The sequence below is a fragment of the Trichechus manatus genome, unplaced genomic scaffold (assembly GCF_000243295.1).
Source record: "Trichechus manatus latirostris isolate Lorelei unplaced genomic scaffold, TriManLat1.0 scaffold00005, whole genome shotgun sequence".
NCBI lineage: Eukaryota > Metazoa > Chordata > Mammalia > Sirenia > Trichechidae > Trichechus > Trichechus manatus.
This window is the reverse complement of record NW_004443941.1, coordinates 4,341,676-4,362,822: the sequence shown is the minus strand read 5'-3', so window position 1 is coordinate 4,362,822 and position 21,147 is coordinate 4,341,676. Positions and strand designations below refer to the sequence as shown.

Genomic DNA, 21,147 nt, shown 5'->3' with positions numbered 1-21,147 from the left:
TATTTTGAGAATAGGAGCCTTTGTCAGATTTTTCATTGCATGTATTTTCTGCATCTGTGGATTACCTTTTCATTCTCTTATCATCGTCTTTCAAACAACAGAAATTTTTTGTTTTGCTAAAGCCTAATTTATGATGTTTTTTTTTTTATGACTTATGCTTTCTGTGTCCTAAACCAGGGTCACAAATATTTTCTTATAACCTTTCTTCAGGAAGTGCTGCATTTTGATCCCTGATCCATTTTAAGCTAATTTTTGTATTTGGCCCAAGATAAGAGTCAAAGTTCCTTTTTTGCATATTTATGTCTGGTTGTTCCAGCACCATGTTGTGAAAAAAATATCATTTTGCCAGTGAATTAATTACCTTGACACCTTTGTCAAAAACGATTGACCATCTACGTAGTGGTTTATCTCTGGATTCTCTTCTGTTCCATTGATCAGCATGTCTGCCTGTACACCAATATCACACTGTTTTGATTATTGTAGTCTGTTAGTCATGGGGTCACCATAAGTTGGAATTGACTCAACAGCAACTAAAAACAACAGTTATGAAATCGGGTATTGTGAATCTTGCAACTTTTTTTTTTTAAATTTTTTTGGCTATTCTGGCTGCTTTGCAATTCAATATATAATATTTTACAATCAGCTAGTCAATTTCTACCAAAAAAAGCCTCCTAGGATTTTCATTGGGATTATGTTGAACGATATAGATCAATCTGAGGGAATTGACATCTTAACAATATTGAGTTTTCTGATTAGGTGCCTAGGTAATTCACTGGGGAAAGGATGATCTTTTCAACACTCATTTTTATTTCTTTTGTTTTCATTTTTATTAGGCTCAAAATATTTTCTAATTTACATTGCAGTTTATTTTTTGACTCTCAACTCTGTATGATTTCAGTACTTTTATGTCTATTGAGACTTATTTAAATGTCTGAACATATGGGCTAACTTGTTGGATGTTCATGAGCCCTTTAAAGAATATATATATTCTACTGTTTTGAGGTCGAGTGTTCTGTAAATGTCCATTAAGTCAAGGTGGTTGACTTACTCAGATCTTCTGCATCCCTACTGACAAGAGTTATGGAAACTTCCAATTATAATTATGGATTTGTCTTTTTTTTCCCGTCAGGTTTTGCTTCATGTATATTGGAATTCTGTTGTTTGGTGCATATATGCTTAGGACTTTATGTCTTCCTTATGAATTGTCTCCTTTCTCATTATGAAACTACCTCTTTATCTCAGGTAGTATTTCTTCTTCTGGAATCTGTCTGATACTAATACAGCCACAGAGCCCTGGTGGCACAGTGTTTAAGAGCTCGGCTGCTAACCAAGAGGTCAGCAGTTCAAATCCACCAGCCACCCCTTGGAAACCGTATGGGGCAGTTCTGCTCTGTCCTGCAGGGTTGGTATGAGTTAGAACTGACTTGATGGCACCCAACAACAACAACAATATAGCCACATCAGCTTTTTTTAAATTAATGTTTGTGTGGTATATATTTTTCATTCTTTACTTTTAATCTATTTTTGTCTTTATATTTAAGGTAAATTTCTCAAGACTGTACCCAGTCAGGACTTGCTATTTACTCCATTCTGATGGTTAAAAATGTGTTTAGACCATTTGCATTTAAAGTAATTGTTTATATTGTTGAGTTTAACACTACCGTAGAATTTAGGGTTGAAAATATTTTTCTTTCAGCACGTTGAAGATGCTGTTTCATTCTCTTCCAGCTTGTATTATTTCTTACAGGAAGTCTGCTGTCATTCTTATCTTTGTTCTTTCCACAAGATGTATAGTTTTTTGTCCTTGCTGCTGTTAAGGTTTTCCCTTTGTCACGGTTTTTAATTATTAAGTCTGTGTGTGTGTGCACGTGTGTGTGTACCTTGTTTGGAGTTTTTTGAGCCTCTTGCATGTGTGAGTCTATAGTTGTCATCACATTTGACCATTTTCTTAAAATATTCTTTTATTTTAGAACAGTTTTAAGATTTACAGAATTTTTGCAAAGATAGTATGGAGAGTTACTGTGTTATCATACCCAATTCCTCTATTATTAATATCATACATTAGTGTGACACGTTTGTCACATGTAATGGACCAGTATTAATATGTTGTTATTAATTGAAGTCCATACTTTCTTCAGATTTTCTCAGTTTTCCCCTAATGGCCTTTATCTGTTTTAGACTCCCATCCAGCTTGTCAAATTACATTTAGTAGTAAATTCTCTTTAGGCTCCTCTTAGTTGTGATAGTTTCTCAGAATTTCCTTGTCTTTGATGACCTTGACAGTTTTCAGGATTATTGATTATATAATCTGTAGACTGTCCCTCAATTGGGATTTGTCTGATGTTTTCCTCATGATTAGACTGTGATAATGCGGTTTTGGAAGGAAGAACTACAGAGGTATTTGCCTATCTCATTGCATCATATTAAGGGTATTGTTGGGTGCCATTGCATCAAATTCAGCTCATAGCAATCTCATGTGACAGAATAGACTGCCCCATAGGGTTTTCTTGGCTGTAAACTTTACGGAAGCAGATCACCAGGTGTTGTCCCCATGGAGCATTTGGGTGGGTTTGACCGCCAACCGTTTGGTTAGCAGCCAAGTGCTTAACCGTTTGCACCATCAGGGCACCATCAAGAGTACCTATTGTCAATATGACTTATCACTACTGATGTTAGCATTGATCACCTGGCTTGAGGTAGTGTTTGGCAGGTTTCTCCAACATAATGTTACTCCTTTTTTTTTTCTCCTTTTCTACAATGTATTCACTGAAATGAAGGAAGTCATTATGCTCAGCCCACACTTAAAGAATGGGGCATTATGGTCTACCTCCTTAAAGGCATAGTATCTATGTAAATTATTTGGAATTCTTCTGCATGGAGGACTTCCTATTCTCTCTATTTATTGTTAAATAATTTTTTATATCATTAAACTACTGGATACTTATTTTATACTTTGAGCTATAATCTAACACTACTCTATTTTGTTCCTCAAATTGTTTCGTTTTGCAATTAGAGTGATATTCTCCTATAGTTGTAGGGTTTTGTTGTTATTCTGATTGTTGTTTTTGAGCACTTTCTTTATTTCTGGCAGTACGAAATACTCCAGGCTCATCCTGTGTGTTTCCTGCCCAAATCCTAAAAATGCACATTTCTCCTGGCTCCTTTTCTTGGGTTCGAAATTACTGTTAGAAACCAACATCTGGGTACAATTTTGCTCGTTGCTATTGGGATGTCTGTACGGTTGCTATGAGTCGGAATCAACTTGACGGCAATGGATTTGGTTAGGTTTTGGTTTTACTGGGATGTCTTTGCTTGTAGGCTCCCTCAGCTGAAAGAGCAAGGATATATGTGTGTATACTAAACCTGGTATGTACATGTAGTCATAAATATTTCTATATGTAATCATCTGTGTCTATATTAGGCTACACACGAGTTTATACTGATGTCTCTAATTCTGATCATTACCACATGGATCATTCTAGCCTCCCTCTCCCTCCTTTGTTTATCTGTATTCTCCCACTCCAAGAGTAAGAAACCTGGCTCCCCAATTCACCATCCATTTGCTTAATTTTTGACTTCCAGTATGCATGTATAGTGCTTCAGAATTGTTAACTCATACCCCTGCTGGAAAAACTTCTATCAACTAGAATACTGTGCGTATGTAAGTTTTCTTTTGCTTTTAGTCATAGACTCCACTCATTCTAAAGTTAGTTAGGTCAGCATCTTTTTCCTTTACACTCTTTAATAAGGTTGTTTCATACAGTTATATTTTCTTGTCATATTTTCCATGCTATCCTGGGACCCCCTGACATTTGTATTATTTTTTAAAACTTTTCATACATTAAAGTTTAACCTTTATGTTGTAAAGTTTATAGGTTTTGACAAATGTTTAGTATCTTGTTTCTACCAAGTTATCCTGTATCACACAGAATAATTTCACCACCTTAAAAATCTCCTGTGCTTTACCTATTTAACCTCCCTCCCAAACCCCTGGGAGTCACTGATCTATTTACTCTTTGTATTCTTCTCCCTTTTCCAGAATGTCATATAATTGGAATCATATACATGTAGAATTTTCATACTGACTTCTTCCTCTTAGCAGTATACATTTAAGATTTATTCATGTCTTTTTGTGGCTTGATACATTATTTTTATCAATGTATAATATTCCATTTGTATGCATGTAACACAGTTTTTTACCCGTTCACTTTTTAAAGGACATCTTGGGTTTCTTCCAAGTTTTGGCAATTTTGAATAAAGCTGCTATAAACATTCATGTATAGGTTTTGATGTGGGCATAGTTTTCAACTTACTTGGGTAAATACCAAGGAGCATGATTGCTGAGTCATATGATAGGACTATGTTTACCTTTGTAAGAAACTGCCAGATTGTCTTCCAGAGTGGCTGTACCATTTTATATTCCCATCAGCAGCGAATGAGAGTTCCTGTTGTTTCACATCCTGGCCAGCATTTGGCGTTGTCAGTGTTTTGGATTTTAGCCATTCTAATTGGTATGTAGTAGTATCTCTTTATTGTTTTAATTTGCAATTCTCTAATGCTGTATGGTGGGAGAAAGATATGGCAGTCTTCTTCTGTAAGGATTTACAGCCTTGGAAACATTGTAGGGCAGTTCTACAGTGTCCTATAGGGTCGCTGTGAGTCAGAATCCACTTGATGGCAATGGGTTTGATTTTTTTTAATGCCATATGATGTTGAGTATATTTTCATATGCTTATCTGCCATCTGTATATTTTCTTTGGGGAAGTGTTTGTTCAGAATTTCTGCCTATTTTTTTATTGGGCTGTTTGTTTTCTTATTGTTGAGTTTTAAGAGTTCTTTGTGTATTTTGGATACAAGTCCTTTATCATATATATGTTTCTGACCTGTATCATTTTACTTCTCTCTGTAAAGCTTCTTTTAACATTTTTTGCAAAGCAGATCTACTGGTGACAAATTCTCTCAGTTATTGTTTGCCTGAGAAGATTTTTTATTTCTCCTTCACTTTTGAAGGATGATTTTGCTGGATACAGAATTCTAGGCTAGTGGGGTTTTTTTTTTTTTTTTAAACATTTTAAATATTTCACTCTACTGTCTTCCTGCTTGAAAGGTTTCTGAAGAGAAGTTGATGTAATTTTTATCCTTGTTCCTCTGGCTTCTTTCAGAATTTGTCTTGGTCTTTGATTTTTTGCAGTTAGAATATGCTATACCTCAGTGTATATTTTTTGGTATTTATCCTGCTTGGCCTTCTCTTGGTGTTCTTCCTGGATCTGTCATTTGGTGTCTGTCATTAATTTTGAAAAATTCTCAGCCATTATCGCTTTAAATATTTCTTCTATTTCTTCTTTTCCTTTGATTCTTCTCCTTCTGATATTCCCATTATGCATATATTACACCTTTTATAATTGTCCTACAGTCTTGGATATTCTGTTTGGTTTTATTTCTTTTTTCTTTTCTTTTTTGCTTGTCAATTTGGGAAGTTTCTATTGACATACCTTCATGCTCACTAATACTTTCTTCAGCCATGATCAGTCTACTGATGAGCCCATTCTTCATTTCTGTTAGTGTTTTTGACTTTTAGCATTTCCTTCTGATTCCTTCTTAGGGTTTCCATTTCTGTGCTTACATTACCTGTCTGTTTTAGCATGTTGTCCACTTTTTCCATTAGAACCCTTAGCATATTAATCATAGTTATTTTAAATTCCTGGTCTGATCTTTCCAAAATCTCTGCCATATCTGATGGCATCTGATTCTGATGCTTACCTTGTTTCTTAAAACTCTGTTTTTGCCTTTTATCACATCTTGAAAATCTTTGTTAAAAGCTGATCATGATGTATCGGGTAAAAGAAACAGAGGCAAATAGGTCATTATTGTGAGTTTTTTTTTAATGTGAATCTGGGTTTAGTGTTTAATGTAGCTGTAGATGTCACAGGCTAAAATACCCTCTAGAGTTCTTGTTTTTTGTCTCCCCTGCTGTCTTTGGATTTCCCTAGACACTCCTTAAATAGGGTCTGAAGCTTTAGTGCTTTCCACTGTAATTCCCTGTTGGTATACAGAAGCCTGATTGATACATTTGTAAGGTGTAGGGGGAGGGAAAGTGCTGTAGTATTTTCACATCAATACTCATAGATGATATTGGTCCTATGGTTACGGCTCAGTCTTTTAGGAGTTTGTGCCCCTGGTCTGTAATCTTGACAAGTGTTTGTTGGTTTCTCCCTTCTTTAGGTAAGACAGAGGCGTCCTGGTGGTGCAGTAGTTAAGCACTGGACTGCTAATTGAGAGATTGGCAGTTCAAACCCACAAGCTGCTCTACAGGAGAAAGATGTAGCAGTCTGCTTCCATAAAGATTTATAGCCTTGGAAGCTCTATGAGGCAGTTCTGCTCTGTCCTATGGGGTTGCTATGAGTCAGAATCAGCTCGATGGCAATGGGTTTGGTTTTTGGTTTAAGTAAGACAGGAAAGATAGAGGGGGCTGAGTTGGGTATTTCTACCACGTGGAACGCTAGAGGAGGTTGAAGGTGAATAGTTTCCTTCCCCTAGGTCGGTTAGGCTGTGGTAAAACCCAAGTCAGTTAGGTATGGCAAAATAGTTTTTTTTGAGGGCAGGTTTTCATTTTTTTAAGGAGAACAGAAGGCTCTGGGCATATTTCAAAATGGCTACTTTTTCCTCCCCCTGCTGGAAGCACAAGGGGATTTTTCTCTGATCTTCACCTTGAGAACCTGGGGGGGCTTCTGGTGGTAAAACTCACAGAAGTGTGGGGGCCACTGCAAAAACTGGGCCCTCGGGAGTTTTTAACTCTCACGCTAAGCCACACTGTGCCTCCTGCAATTTGTTAATTACAGTTTAAGTGTTCCTACCAGAACTGGCTCCGGTGGTGGCCTTTTGCTTCTGGACTTCTGCTCCTGGTAAGTTGTCATTTTCTGTATTTTCCTGTCTCTCCTACTTTCGGAGCTGCAGCTTGTCCTGTGACCTCAATTTTCCGATGGCTCTAAGAAGAGTTGTTGATTTTCAATTTTTTCAGCTTATTTTTTCAGGCATTTTGTTCATTTTCAAACTAATTTGGAGAGAACTGACATCCTTATAGGTCTTCTATTAAACCACAAGGGATGTTTCTGTATTTCTTTAAGTACACGTTTGTGTCTTCAGGAATAAAGCTAAATATATGTTTGTTTGATTTATCTTATCTTAATGCATTGTCTAAAACATCCAGTACAATATTAAATGATAGTGAGGGTAGTGAACATCCTTGCCTTTTGTTGATTTTGGTGGAAATGTCTGAAGTACTACCCTATTAAATAAGATTCTGACTTTAGGACTAAGATGTATGTGTGTGTTTATAAAGTCATGTTAAGGAAAGAACCATGAATTCCTATGTCCTAGAGTGGTTTGTTTTATTTTTTTTTTATTTTTAACCAAGGAATGGGTGTTGAATTTTGTCTAAACCTTGTTTGGCATTTTTGAAAATAATCCTGTCTTTCCAGTCAGATCTATTAATACGGTATAAATATTGATGGGCTTCCTAATATTGAAGCAACTTTACTTTCCAGAAATAAATTTCACTTTGGTATGGTTTATTTACTTAATATAGTGTTTGTATATTTTCATTAATACTTTATGTTGTATTTTCATATTGATACTCATAAGTGATATTGATCTGGAATTTTCTGTTTTTGTACTATCATTATCAGATTTAAGTATCAACATTATACTTGCTTCTTGAAAGGAATTTGGAGGTTTTCCTTTACTCTCTATGTTCCAGAGAAATTTCTGTTGTATTGGGACCATCTGGTCTTTGAATGTGAACCCATCTGGTTCTGCTGCTCTTCTCTGAAGTAGTTCCTTATACTCTCTCTTCCCCCTGCCTCCCATGGAAATTGGTTGTTTATGGTTTCTATCTCTAATTGGGTCAATTTTAGTATGTATACATTTCATCCAGTTTTTCAGATTTATTTGTATGATATTCTGCAGAGTAGTCTCATGATTTTTAAATTTCTTCTTCAATGGTTTTTCCTTATAGTTAGATTTATTTAATCATTTAGCTTTCTCCCTTTTTTTCATGATGAAAGTAACTTTTGGTTTGTCCATTTTGCTAATTATTCAATAAACTTGGATTTTGTTATATTAATATCTTGTTTTTCTGTTCTCTATCTCATTAATTTCTGCCTTTGCCTTTATATTTTGTGCTTTTTAAAATTTTTATTTTACTCTGTTCTCCCCCATCCCTAGGTCTTCAATTTGGAGTCTAAGCATTTATTTTCATTCTTTCATTTTTTGTTTGCATGAATGTTTAAGGCTATGAACTTTTGTCTGGTCACTGCTTTAAATATATCTGATAGATTTTATTACATAGTGTTTTTATTATCTTTATTTTTTAGAAGGCTTGTATTTCTCCTTTCCAAAAAATTGTTCAGTGGAAGGTTTTTAATGTCCAGGTGGAAGAGCTTTGTAAATTTTTTTTATTAATATCTAGGTTTATTAACATTTCATCAGGGTATTGCTCCTACTAATTTTACTCTTTGGAATGGTGCTGATGCTTTAATTGTGGCTTAAAATATGATCAGTTTTTGTCAGTCTCTGTGTTTGCTTGAGAAAAAGAAGGTATAAAGTTCAATATATATCCAAATGATCTACCTGATTAATTATATTGTTTTTGTCGTCTGTATCTTTATTTATCATTTATGAGCAGATGAAGTATTTGATCTGTTTTATACTTGGTGGTTGTCAGTTGCCATCAAGTCGGCTCCAGCGTCTGGCGACCTCATGTATAAAACTAAAACTCATTGCCGTCGAGTCGATTCCGACTCATAGCGACCCTACAGGACAGAGTAGAACTGCCCATAGGATCTGCCAGGCTGTAATCTTTATGGAAGCAGATGGGCACATCTTTTTCCCACAGAGCCCCTGGCAGGTTCAAACCACCAACCTTTTGATTAGCAGCCAAGTACACTGTGCCACCAGGACGCCTTTTTGACCTGACGTATAACGAAATGAAATGTTGCCCAGTCCTGCACCAATTCCATGATATTTGGTATGTTTGAGCCCATTATTGTGGCTATTGTGTCAGTCCATTTCAGTGATGATTTCCCTTGTTTTTACTGACCCTCTACTTTACCAAACATGATGTCCTTGTCTAGTGAGTGGTCTTTCCCGATGACATGTTCAAAGTAAATAAGATGGAGTCTCACCATCCTTGCTTCTAAGGAACATTCTGGCTGTACTTCCTCCAAGAGTGATTTGTTCCTTTTTCTAGCAGTCCATGGTATAGTCAATATTCTTCACCAACACCCCAATTCAAATGCATGTTTTTCTTCTGTCTCCTATTTTCATTGTTTAGCTTTCACATACATATGAAGTTATTGAAAAGACTATGGCTTGGATTAGGAATACCTTAGTCATCAAAGTGACATCTGCTTTTTAGAACTTTAAAGGGGTCTTTTGCTGCAGATTTTACCAATGCAAAACGTTGTTTGATGACTGCTGCTTCCATGAATGTTGATAATTGATCCAAGTAGAATGAAATTGTTGACAATTTCAATTGTTTCTCCATTTATTATGATGATGTCTGTTAGACCATTTGTGAGGATTTTCATTTTCTTTGCATTCAGGTGTAATCCCTACTGAATCCCTTAGTCTTTTCCCTTTATCAGTGCTTTAAGTTGTCTTCATTTTTGGCGAGCAAGGGTGTGTCATCTGCATATCGCAGGTGGTTAATGAGTCTTTCTTTAATCCTGATGCCGCATTCTTCTTCGTATAGTCCAGTTTCTTGGATTATTTGCTCAGCCCCCAGAATGAATAAATATGGTGAAAGAATACAACCCTCACACTCTTTTTTCAATTTTGAGCCAAGCAGTATCGCCTTGTTCTATTTGAACAACCGCCTCTTTATCCGTGTACAGATTCCACATGTGCACAATTAAGTGTTCTGGATTTCCCATTCTTCACAATTTTTTTCATAATTTGTTATGACCCACACAGCCAAATGCCTTTGCACAGTCAATAAAACGTAGGTAAACGTCTTTCTGGTATTTGCTTTCAGCCAAGATCCGTCTGACATCAGCAGTGATATACCTTGTTCCATGTCCTCTTCTGAATCCGGCTTGAACTTGTGGCGGTTTCTTTTTAATGTACAGCTGCAGTCGTTTCTTAATTTTCTTCAGGTAGCTGGTATTTAAAAGTCCCTATTATTGGTGTGTTTCTGACTTCCTCCTCGATTCTCCTGTAGTTTCTGTTTTACAAAGATCATTGCTATGTTATTTGGAAAATAGATATTTTTTACTTGCATTTGCCGTATTTCCTTCTTAGTGTTATATGTTTTATCTTTTATTCTTGTTTTTTTTTAATGTTTAGGATGATTTTTTTTTCTACTGTGCTATATATTTTTAAGATGCCCTTCACCCACCCTTATTTAACTTTTTATTACTAGTTGGATAGTTTTTTTGTGGTATCCATTGACTTCTACCTGTCAATGATCTTAATCTATCAATGATGAGCTTACTCTACTTTCTTTTTCTCTTACTGTTCTTGTCTCATTTTTTTAGTTGCCTTACTTTGTGAGAACACATATCATTTGTGTATTATTTTTCTTCCTTCATCCCTTGTTTTAGTCTTAAATATAATTAAATATATTAAATGCTCACTCTTCAACCTTTGGCCAAAATTACCCAGTCATATCTCGATCAGATAAAGTTTATCTAGTGTATTGCTCAAGAAGTGCCCATGAGAACATCATTCTCTTGTATGTTTAAAACTTTTTCAATAACATTGATACTTGAAGGATAGCTTGGATGGATTTTAAATATCTAGCTCGTAGTTTCTTTCCTTGAATTTCTTTACACTGCTGCTCTATTATTGCCTTGCTTTACATTGTGCTTTTGAGAAGTCTGCTGCCTCGTAATCCTCTTATTATTTGTCCTTTTTGTCTTGCTGTCTTTTGGATTTTTTTCTTTATTACTGATGTCTATTGGTTTTACCTACGATATGTCTTAGAGTAGATCATCGTGTATCAGTTTTCCCAGGTATGTGGTGGGCCCTTTTGATATATAGATTAGGCCTTTTATTTCCAGAAAGTTTTCTTAGATTATAACTTTAAATATTAGTTCTGTGTTTATGTTTTGATTAAAATTATGGAAAGGAACTTCAGCAAAAGTTATTTAAGAAGAGAAAAAACAAGTGGAGAAAAAGATTCAAAATTAGAGAAGGAAGACATTGTTGAATGATTTTAGCAAGAGAAGAGGACACGAGAAAGTGGCATTTATGCAGCCTTTGGCACAGCAGTAGGAGTTATAAAGATTAAGGCAGAATTGAGAGATAGGGTTGAAGAAGTATTGGATAAGAACAGCAGCCATCTTTGTTAAGTTGCAATGGAGAGAGTCCTGATAGAGATGACAGTCAGAGTAATGCCCTGGAGAGCCAGTAGGGGCACAATTGATGTTCTGAGGCATTTTCTTTGATTGGCTTTTAGGGGAAATTTTCCCAAAATACTATTCATACCAGAATAAAAACAATATTTTTCCTTAAAATCAGATAGCCTCATTCAGAGTCTGAATGGCCTATTATAGACTGTTTTTATTCTTCTAGTCTTTTTCTCTATATCTTAATTGTATTCTGACCATTTCTCAATAATCCCTCTAATACTTCTTCAAATCTGGAATTTTGAAGACTCTCAAAGTGTATACCAGTTACATTTTTTCCTTCTTCATCTTTAACATTTTTATTGAAGGAAAAAATCTCAACTCCACCTGTGGCAAAATCTCATTTAAAAACGAAAAAACCTTTGGACTTCTAATGTACTTCTAGATATCATTTTATTTTAATAAGATTTTAGTTTTTTAAGTTTTAGACCAAAGGTGAAAGAAAATGTGTCAGTTATAATACTTCATTAAGTAAGAAGAAAAGGAAAGCAAAAGTACTGATTGATCTAAAGAATTTATTCAAATTAAAAATTTAAATTTAAATTACATTTTAAAAATCTCCTTACAGAAGAGATACATCTTTAGGGAAAAAAATGAATTTCAGTTATCTTTTTTGAACATTTACTATATGCTAGACATTATGTTACATTCTTTAAATAAAATAATGTTTCTAAGTTTATGCTTCCCTGGTTGGTTGCTAGCCATCATCTTTCTAGACTACCTAAGTGTTCTAAATTGTGTTTGAAGCTTTATTGATTTTGGAATATAAGATGGTGTTGTGTTACAGGGTTGATTACTAGAGAGTTAAGATTATGAGTGCTGATCGAGTATTTGGAAAGCCAGTGTTTTTCTCATTTCATTATTTATAATAGCATTTCCAGAAATTATAGCAAGTGGTGTTTTTACAATTGAGTGCCTCCCCCCCCCCCAATTGGACTGTATCTTTCCGTGTCACTGGTGAAGAAAGTTGAAACAGTTCAACGAAAATAAGGGTTTGTGTACGTCTTTTTATTTCAGTGATGCAGATGCTCTCTGTGTATCTGGAAGGCCACCTCTTTGATCAAAAATGTATTCTCTTTTTCAAGGACCAGCTTACATCTCTGCTCTCACATGAAGCCCTTCTTGATGACTCTAGTCTCTACTGATCTGCTGCTTTTCTGGTTTCCTGTAGTTCTCAATGTCTATTTTTTAAGGAGCCCTGGTGACCCAGTGGTTAACCAAAAGGTCACCTATTTGAACCCACCAGCCACTCCGCGGGAGAAAGATGCGGCACTCAGCTTCTGTAAAGATTTACAGCCTTGGAAACCCTATGGGGCAGTTCTTCTCTGTCCTGTAGGGTTGCTGTGAATCGGAATCGACTCGATGGCAATGGCCTTGTGATGTCTGTTTTAAACATGCGAGCCCTCGTGTATGACTTGCGCTGTCTTGCATTCTGAACTAGAATGAACTCCTGGAGTCTTATAGGTAGGTATAACCCTCCTCTCTTCCTTCTTGTGTGTTCCTCAAGGCACCTAGGTTAGTGTTTCTTACATAGTAACCCTTAAGGTGATACTTAATTGATCACTCAGGGTACGAGGCTGATCTTGATGCAGGGTTTGCTGTCCCACTCAGCGCTCGTAGTACCTGGATTGTTCAGCCCTTTAGCCCCACTGTGCTCCATGTGTTTCGGCCACAAAGCCACCTGCTAAATTGAAGGATTTGATGGCCCTCCCAGGTAGAGAAGAATAGTTTCTCAGCATTTGGACTGATATGTATGACTTAGGAAACCTGTGACTTTTAAAAACACTTGTCAAATTGTCTCTCTGGACCACTGGGAGTTGTGAAGGACTGAGAATCAGGAGACCGTCTTCCAGTCTCAGCTCTGCCACAGATCCGAATGGCAGCCTTCAGCAAATCATTTAGCCTCTGTGGACTTTGCATTCCTCATCTGTAAAATGTGGGGCTTTGACTAACTGAGGTTCCTTCCAGTTCTAAAACTTTATGATTCTCCAAAAACCTATTCCCCAAGTACATAATGCTCATTGCAGAGGGTCATGCTTCTTATAATGTTTCTAAAGCGTCTTTCCTATTGTTACACAGCTAAGGAAGTTGAAAAGTTTAAATTTAGAAAAAATTAATGATCTGAGAGCAGGAATCGTAGCACCTGACCTGTATCTGGTGGCAAAACATTCACTTTCAGATTCCCTAGGATATCCATAGGGTAAGGTCATAAGCCTCATTAAAGCTGCTTGTTCACTGTTTGCTAGAGGGAATTCTAACACAATCCATTTATCAATCACAGTTGCTTGTAGGATGGAGTGTGAATGTGTGTTTTTACATGGTAGATACACATAATATGGTTACCGTTTGGAAGTAGATTTCCTTTCTTGAACATATGTAAAAGTTAGTTCTGGCAACGTGCTTCTGTATTTCATTATCTACAGACTAGATGTTACTTACCACAGCTTAATGATACCGTAATAATACTACATGGTGCAGCTCTTAAGGCTGTCTTAAAGAATGTTAATATGTGGATAGGGTTGTCCTATAGACTCAGTGACATGGTGCTTGTAGTCAATTACGATGTGCAGTAACAAGCATGTATTCTTTTCTTTCCTGCTAGTGAAGTTCTGTTGTGTGTATGTTCCTTTGAGCAAAGAGGCTTTGGAAATTGTTCTTGTGATTTTATTTAAAATTAATATTTTATAAGTTTTATACTAATAGGGTTATTTTAAAAATACACACTTTAACTGAATTTTTCTTTGTATCAATATATTTATTTGTATATTTTTCAAATAAATAGAGTAATACAAATAATCTTAGATGAATTTTTTTTTTGAGTTTTAATACCTTGCTATATATCTGATTCTCATTGGTCAGTTCTACAGACTTACTGTTTGGGGTTTTTTTCAGTATGATTTGTCAACTAAAAACAGCTTCAAATTTTATTTTCATCAAAAATTCTGTAATGTGTTAATATTACTATGTTTTGCCAAAATCTGATTTATTAAGATATTTTCAAATTGTTTAAGAAATCTAATGCATTTTAGCTGCGTTCTCTGAGAATTAATAAGGTTCGTAGGTAAGTGATGGTGAACAGAACTCATTCTTAACCTGTTCGTGTTAACGTGTCTGTTTTCAAATCAGATTAAAACCAAACCAGTTGCCATCAAGTCAGTTCCAACTCATGGTGCCCCCACGTGTTTCAGAGTAGAACTGTGCTCCAGAGGGTTTTCATGGCTGTGATTGCCATGTCTTTCTTCCTGAATAAGGTTAGAACCATGCAAAAAGAGCAAATTATTATTTCAAGTTATTTTGCAAGTTACAGCTGTATGAATACAGGCTACAAGAGTCTTATTGTTAATGGAGGGGGGTGATGGGTGGAAAATACTGAAATATCACAATAATTATAACTTAGAGGTATGGACTCCACAGTAAAATTATTATTTTGTGAAGGTTGTTTCCCAGTGCTAAGCCTCTGAGACAAGTGAGAACCTGTTAAATACATACATAACTTTGACTCTAGGAGAACAGTTTTTTTTTTTCCCTGAACTTCTATTTTGAAAAATTTTCACCATACTGAAAAAGCAAGATTTAAAAATTAGCATTTGAAAATGTGTTTTATCAGTATTTCGGCTGACATATTTTTTAAGTAAATCGTGTATATCATGGCATTTTACCTCTAGTAATGAAGTGTGTATGCATCTCCAAAAAATAAAGATAATTCTCCATATCATCACAATGTCATTACCACACTTAACAAAATTAGCAATCGTGCCTTAATATCAAGTACAGTTTTATTTCTTCCACATTCTTCCTTCTTTATCCTAAAATTCATGAGAAAATGGGAATACAGACAATTGTGTTTTTACTTTTCAGTTGTACCTGAGCCTTCTTTTCCTTTTTTGCTACCTATTTCAGCAGACTTCTCTGTGCCACAGCTTCTCTTTCCGTAAATCGAACAACCAAGGTCAGGTGATCTCTTTGGTCTCTTGTAGCTCTCTCTTCACCTCTGAATCCAACTTAGGGAACGATGGGGACAGAACCAGGTGATCGTGACTTCTTTCAGTTAGAATGGACATCAGGAGAGCAAGTGTCTAGTCTTGTAAATAGGAAACCAGGGATTATATTCACTGATACCTGTCCAGCAGCTGGCACAGAGCCTGGCATGTAATAAGTAATAAATAAGCGATGAGTGAACAATGAGTAATTGAATTGATTAATTCATAAATGAGTTTATTAATTAGTCAATCATTGTTTGGGTGTAAGAGGCGAAGTCAACCAAGTAGAGGTGGATACAGTATAACCAGGTACAGTAACTAAGTCATTTGGATGTTTCCTAATTTCCTTTCAGGAGAGATCTAGACATTGTGCCAGAAGATGTTTACTGTTTTATTTAATACAGCCATTATGAGTATTTTCTTATCCATAGAGCTCTATCAGCGTATTCACAGAGAGGAACTGGAAATGGGCTTCTAGACATAAATCTTTGGGTGGAATTGAGATCAGAAATTTTCCAAATATTTTTAATAGAAATCTCAGGATAATGTTCTGTTACATATAAATCACTAGCACATCAGCATGAATATCACTGTATTTATTAGAAGCTTTACCTGAAGTGGGAGATTGGGCTGTCTGTGCTATCTGGGCCCCAGAATAGGAGAAGAGAGACGACAGGAGAAAAAGCAGGAACAAAAGGGCAGAGAGAAGTAACCTTTTTTGGGGGGATGGTGGTGTCTAGGGCTATTCCAAACCCGTTGTTGTCAAGCCGATTCTGACTCATGGCAACCCTATCGGACAGAGTAGAACTGCCCCATAGGGTTTCCGAGAAGTGGTTGGTGGATACGAACTGCTAGCCTTTTGGTTAGCAGCCGAGCTCTTAACCACTCTGTCACCAGGGTTCCAGGGCCATTCCAGAAGGGGCCAAATCAGTTAGTGTTTCTAAAATGATTTGTTCTTACACCCAGTGCCTCCCAGCAGTTATTTCTTTAACAGCTGTGATAGGATCTCCACTTCATTATGCAATCTATTTGATTATTCTGGAGCTAAGTGTTCCTGTTGAGGATCAGAAAGAAGATGTAAAAGGAAGGGTATTTACCTTCTCTTCATTCTAGGCAAAAAATTTGAAGAAAAAGGTTGGACTATTTTTTGAAGTCATATTTGCAATATTTTCAATTATGCTCAAGATTCAGTGTAATATTGCTAAGAGTACGGGCTCTAGATCTGAACCCCCTGGGTTGGAGTCCTGGCTCTACCTCTTGTTAGCTCTGCATTCTTGGCCAGGTTATTTTACCTCTCTGTGCCTCCGTTAACTTATCTAAAATAAGGATAATAGTATCTGCCTCAAAGAAGTGTCAAGAGGATCAAATGATTTGAAATGTGTCTTAGGCTGGGTTCTTTAGAGAGGCAAAACTGGTGAAGCTTATAAAAAGAGATTTATTTCAAGGAAATGGCTGATGCAGTTGTGGAGGCTGGCAAGTCTCAAATCCATGGGTTAAGTGTCAGGCTGCAGGCTTCTTCTGACTCATGTGGTTTCAGGGCCTGATAAACTCAAAATCGGCAGATCAGGCAGAAGGTGTCTGGCTCGCAAGGTTGCAGAGATGGGGCATCCCAAAATCTGCAGGTCAGATGGCAGGCTGCTGGCTCAAGTCCCAAGAATCGAAGGTCAGAGGATGACAAGTTGGGTACAGGATCGAGAGAGGGCAAGTTTTGCCAGAACATCCATATGTGTTGGATGCAGGCCACACTCCTAAGGAAACTCCCCTTTCAGCTGATTGGCTATTCACTTCAGATCACAAATGGAGGATGATTACATAATATCTGCCAAACCACTGAGAGTCATGGCCCAGCCAAGCTGACACCTAACCTTACCATCCCTTGTCAACTTGGCACCTGTACACATCTCCTTAAACCATACATAATCTCTAAGTAAAGACAATGAGAAAGTCATACTTGCACCTAACGTGATGCAACTAACGTGTGCAACCGAAAACACACCAGCCCAGTGTACATCTTACGGTTTATAGGTGAAGAAAACAAAAAGGTTTGATGCACACATGCAAGGAGGGAATACTCGTAACAATTGCAGTCCTCATTTCTGCACCTGGTCATGTGATTGTAACTGGTATTAGAACCACCTTCTTCCACCACCCATTCCATATTCCCTTTGCCCTCAGCAAGCACCTCGGCTGGTCATGGTTCTTTGCCTGCTGGGGTGACCCAAAACTTCATTCCTGAAGGGTCTGGGCCATCGGTAGCCATGTCAGAATTGGGTTGCTGTAGTTTTCCATTGACTTTAATCCCAGGGCATGGTAGTACCAAGAGACACCCTAAGGGATCTCCTGTATTCCAGAAATACTCTTCTTTACCTCCATTAGGTAATATCAATCCGATTCCCCCTTGGTAATCAGGATCAATCACACCAGCCAGTATGGTAACTTCCTTCTTTGACTGTTGATCCAGAGGCATGAGAAGCCCAAAGTGGCCAGATGGCATTCTTAACTTCCAGTTCAATGGAATCAGCGTGTTTCCTGGTGGGGGCATTCCTCCCTTTGGAACTAAGACCTCTAGACCCACAGAGCATAGGGTCGTGGGGACAGGAAGCAAAAATTTTGTGAGTGGGTTACTAGGGCTAATAGTGAATGGTGCCACTCACATTTCTACCCCTGGTTCCTAGACCCATGAATCCTTGCTGTGGGAGAAACAGTACTATATATGGGATGCTGGTTTAGAGCATATACAGTCTCCAGGAGAACACTACCCCAACTCTGCAAGGTATTGCCACCTAGCTGGCTCTGTAATGTAAAACGGGAGTTTTTAATGCTGGACTGCTGTGGTTTATGTAGACGCAACCTACATGTGGTGAACCTTTATAATATCATAGAAATGACAATCAGATTATGTCAGCTAACATTTTGTGAGTGTCTGCTGTTTACAGATGTACCAAGCTCTGATAATGCTTCCTGACTTTGACAAGTCTTAAGTTCAGATTTGATTTAGACAAAGAGAAGGACTGTAAATCAGATGCAGTCCAGATTGTTCTGTCCCATTGCTTATTTTTTTGTTAAGGAACAAAAACAAATTTTGTTCCTTGATATCAGATTGGAAATTAGGTTATTGTAGGTTCTTTCATATGATCCTTTAACACTTGTGTTAAAAAGGACAAGTTGGAAGTAGACTGTTATTGGAAAGGATTTCTTTTGTAGGTGAAGGCAGTTTTAGTAAAGAAGCAATTTCTAGCCTATAAACTATTGAGGGGATTTCCCCCAAAAAGTCTGGAAAGCATATTTGGTCATAATCCTACTTAATCCAATAGGCTTTCCATTTTGCCAAAAGGCCAGATTGGGATAGAAGAGCAGGTCAGGGGTTCCAAATGCTAAGATCGCTTAGAATACTGCTAAATATACCTCAGCGTTTTGTTTTGATACTTGAATTTATGGCAGCATTTAAGGGAACTGTAGTCTTGGGAGCTGATGGAGCAGTAGATGGAGAAAAACCCATTGCCACTGAGTCGATTCCAACTCCTAGTGACCCTATAGGACAGAGTAGAACTGACCCATAGGGTTTCCAAGGCTGTAATCTTTACAGAAGCAGACAGCCACATCTTTCTCCCGAGGAGTGGCTGTGGGTTCGAACTGCCAACCTTTCAGTTAACAGATGAGCGCTTAACCACTGTGCCACCAGCGCTCCTTAGATGGAGTGAAGAAACACTGATGAGAGGGTCAACTTTTCTGCTGTTTCTTCATATGATCTCCCTGGGCATGTTTTCATGTCTCTCATTTTCAATGAATATTAAATGTAAAGAAAAAGAATGGATAACATTTCAGATTTGAAATGTAACTAGGTAGCTATGAAATCTAGGAGGAAAAAAATTACCATATTAAACAGATCATTTTAAGAATAAGAGTATATTATTTCCGTCAGAAAACAAAACTGCAGACTTCTTACAATTCACTGAAACAAAGTCAAACTATATTTTTGAAAAGCATAGCTTTGTGCGTATCCCAATAAGCATCCAACTTTGGAAAGTAAACGTCAGCCTGTTTTCAAGTTACGTTATTTTCTCTAGACTGAATTGTGGTCATGCGTATGTGTCCGCTCGTGGCATTTCATTATTGGTGAGCAAGATAGAGACGTTAAGGAGAAACAGAAAATACTGCTGCGAAAAGAATACCAGGCACAGATTTATACCAAAATGTAGTAGCAGCTATGAAACTCTCCGTAGACCTTAACAGATCTGAATGATTCTCGTGAACACACGCAGGCTGCTTGTTCATTCTGGACTGCGTTCCCATTTGCGGGTATAGTGATTTTCATTAGTAAATGAGCATTTAGTTGATCGTGAAGATTTTCACATTACAGTATCTTGTTGAAAGAATAGGAAAAGATTATGAACTATTCAGATAAGAATAACCTCAACAATGGACTCAACAGACTCAAACATACCAACTATCATGGAGATGGGGCTGGACCGGGTATTGTTTTGTTCTGAATTACAGAAGGTCACCACTAGTTGGAGCCAACACCATGGCAACTGACAACAAGAGCATTCAAACAAGATAAATGTTGGCTTTTTTTTTTTTTTAAATGGGAGCCTTTAAAGTTGCTCAACAAGTTGATATGTTCTTAGGGTTTTAAAAGTGTTTTCTAAACCGCCATTTAAGAAGTCATGTCTTCCTCCATAGTATAAGTTCCACCAGTGTCTGATAATCAGAACTGAATGGACACATTTCTCTTTACAACAGAGTGTGGTAATTAAAATGATTTAATTGTATAAAATCATCTAAATTATGATAAGGTATTAGGTGATACACCAGGAAAAATTTAAGTGTATCTACTCAACATTGTTTTTCAAAAGTGAACTTCATTTTTTGGACTGCATGTACATCTGTTCTCTAATGTGAATCTACATGGTGGAGGTACACAAAGTAGTGGACACATGTGATTGAAGTCCACGTGCCGACGGATGGTGATATTTTTTCACATTAACGCCCTGCGTCCTCCTCTGCCTGCTCTGTAATCTCTTACTTCCCTTCTCCTCTCTACCATATCAACACCTAATCAGGCATTGAGAAATGCTTTCGTTTGAGCCAGCCTGGCCATCCAGTACTCGATCTCTGATTGCTTGAGGATCAGGAATGCTCTGGTTTGACTCCATCAGCAATGAACTGGTCATTCAGTCTTGCATAAACTAACAGAACCAGGAGTTAGCTGGATTAGGGAATTAGCTGCCAATCAACCACTTAGCTTTTGGTGCAAAAGTAAATACATCTTTTTCTCTATGCATTGAGTCATCACTTCCCCAGTCACACCATTTTCACAGGTATCTTTGACTCTCTCAGCCCTCTTGGCCAGTAATTCTGACTTTCTCGTCTGTCTCCTTTCTTTTGTTCAGCGGTGCCCTAGTCCAACCTCCTGTTGCCTCTTGCCCGGACTGTTGTTCTGTCTCCTAAGTGGACTCTGCTTCCATTTCCTCCTTTCTGATGCTGCCAGCACTAATAGTATTTCTTGCCAAAAAACCGTTGATGACTTGTATTTGCTTACAGAATTGTGTGCTGTCTTCTTAACCCGGTTTTCAAAGCTGATGCTCACCTGTTTTCCAACTTGTGTTGTTTTTTCCAAAACCCTGACCCCTCCCAGCACACACTGACTGAGGTCTTGCTTTTCTTTCTCGTGTCGTTTCTTCTTCCCCGTCTCGATACGTGGAAATGGTAGCTATTTCTCAAGTCCCAACTCAAATGTTTCTTTCTATGAGTCTCCC

General features: G+C 37.2%; 1 protein-coding gene across 1 annotated transcript in view; it reads left to right on the top strand.

The window, feature by feature from the left end:
- VRK2 (VRK serine/threonine kinase 2) overlaps positions 1 to 21,147 on the top strand; it is an 88,572-nt gene that overhangs the window by 26,770 nt on the left and 40,655 nt on the right. The gene's annotated exons all lie outside the window — the stretch shown is intronic.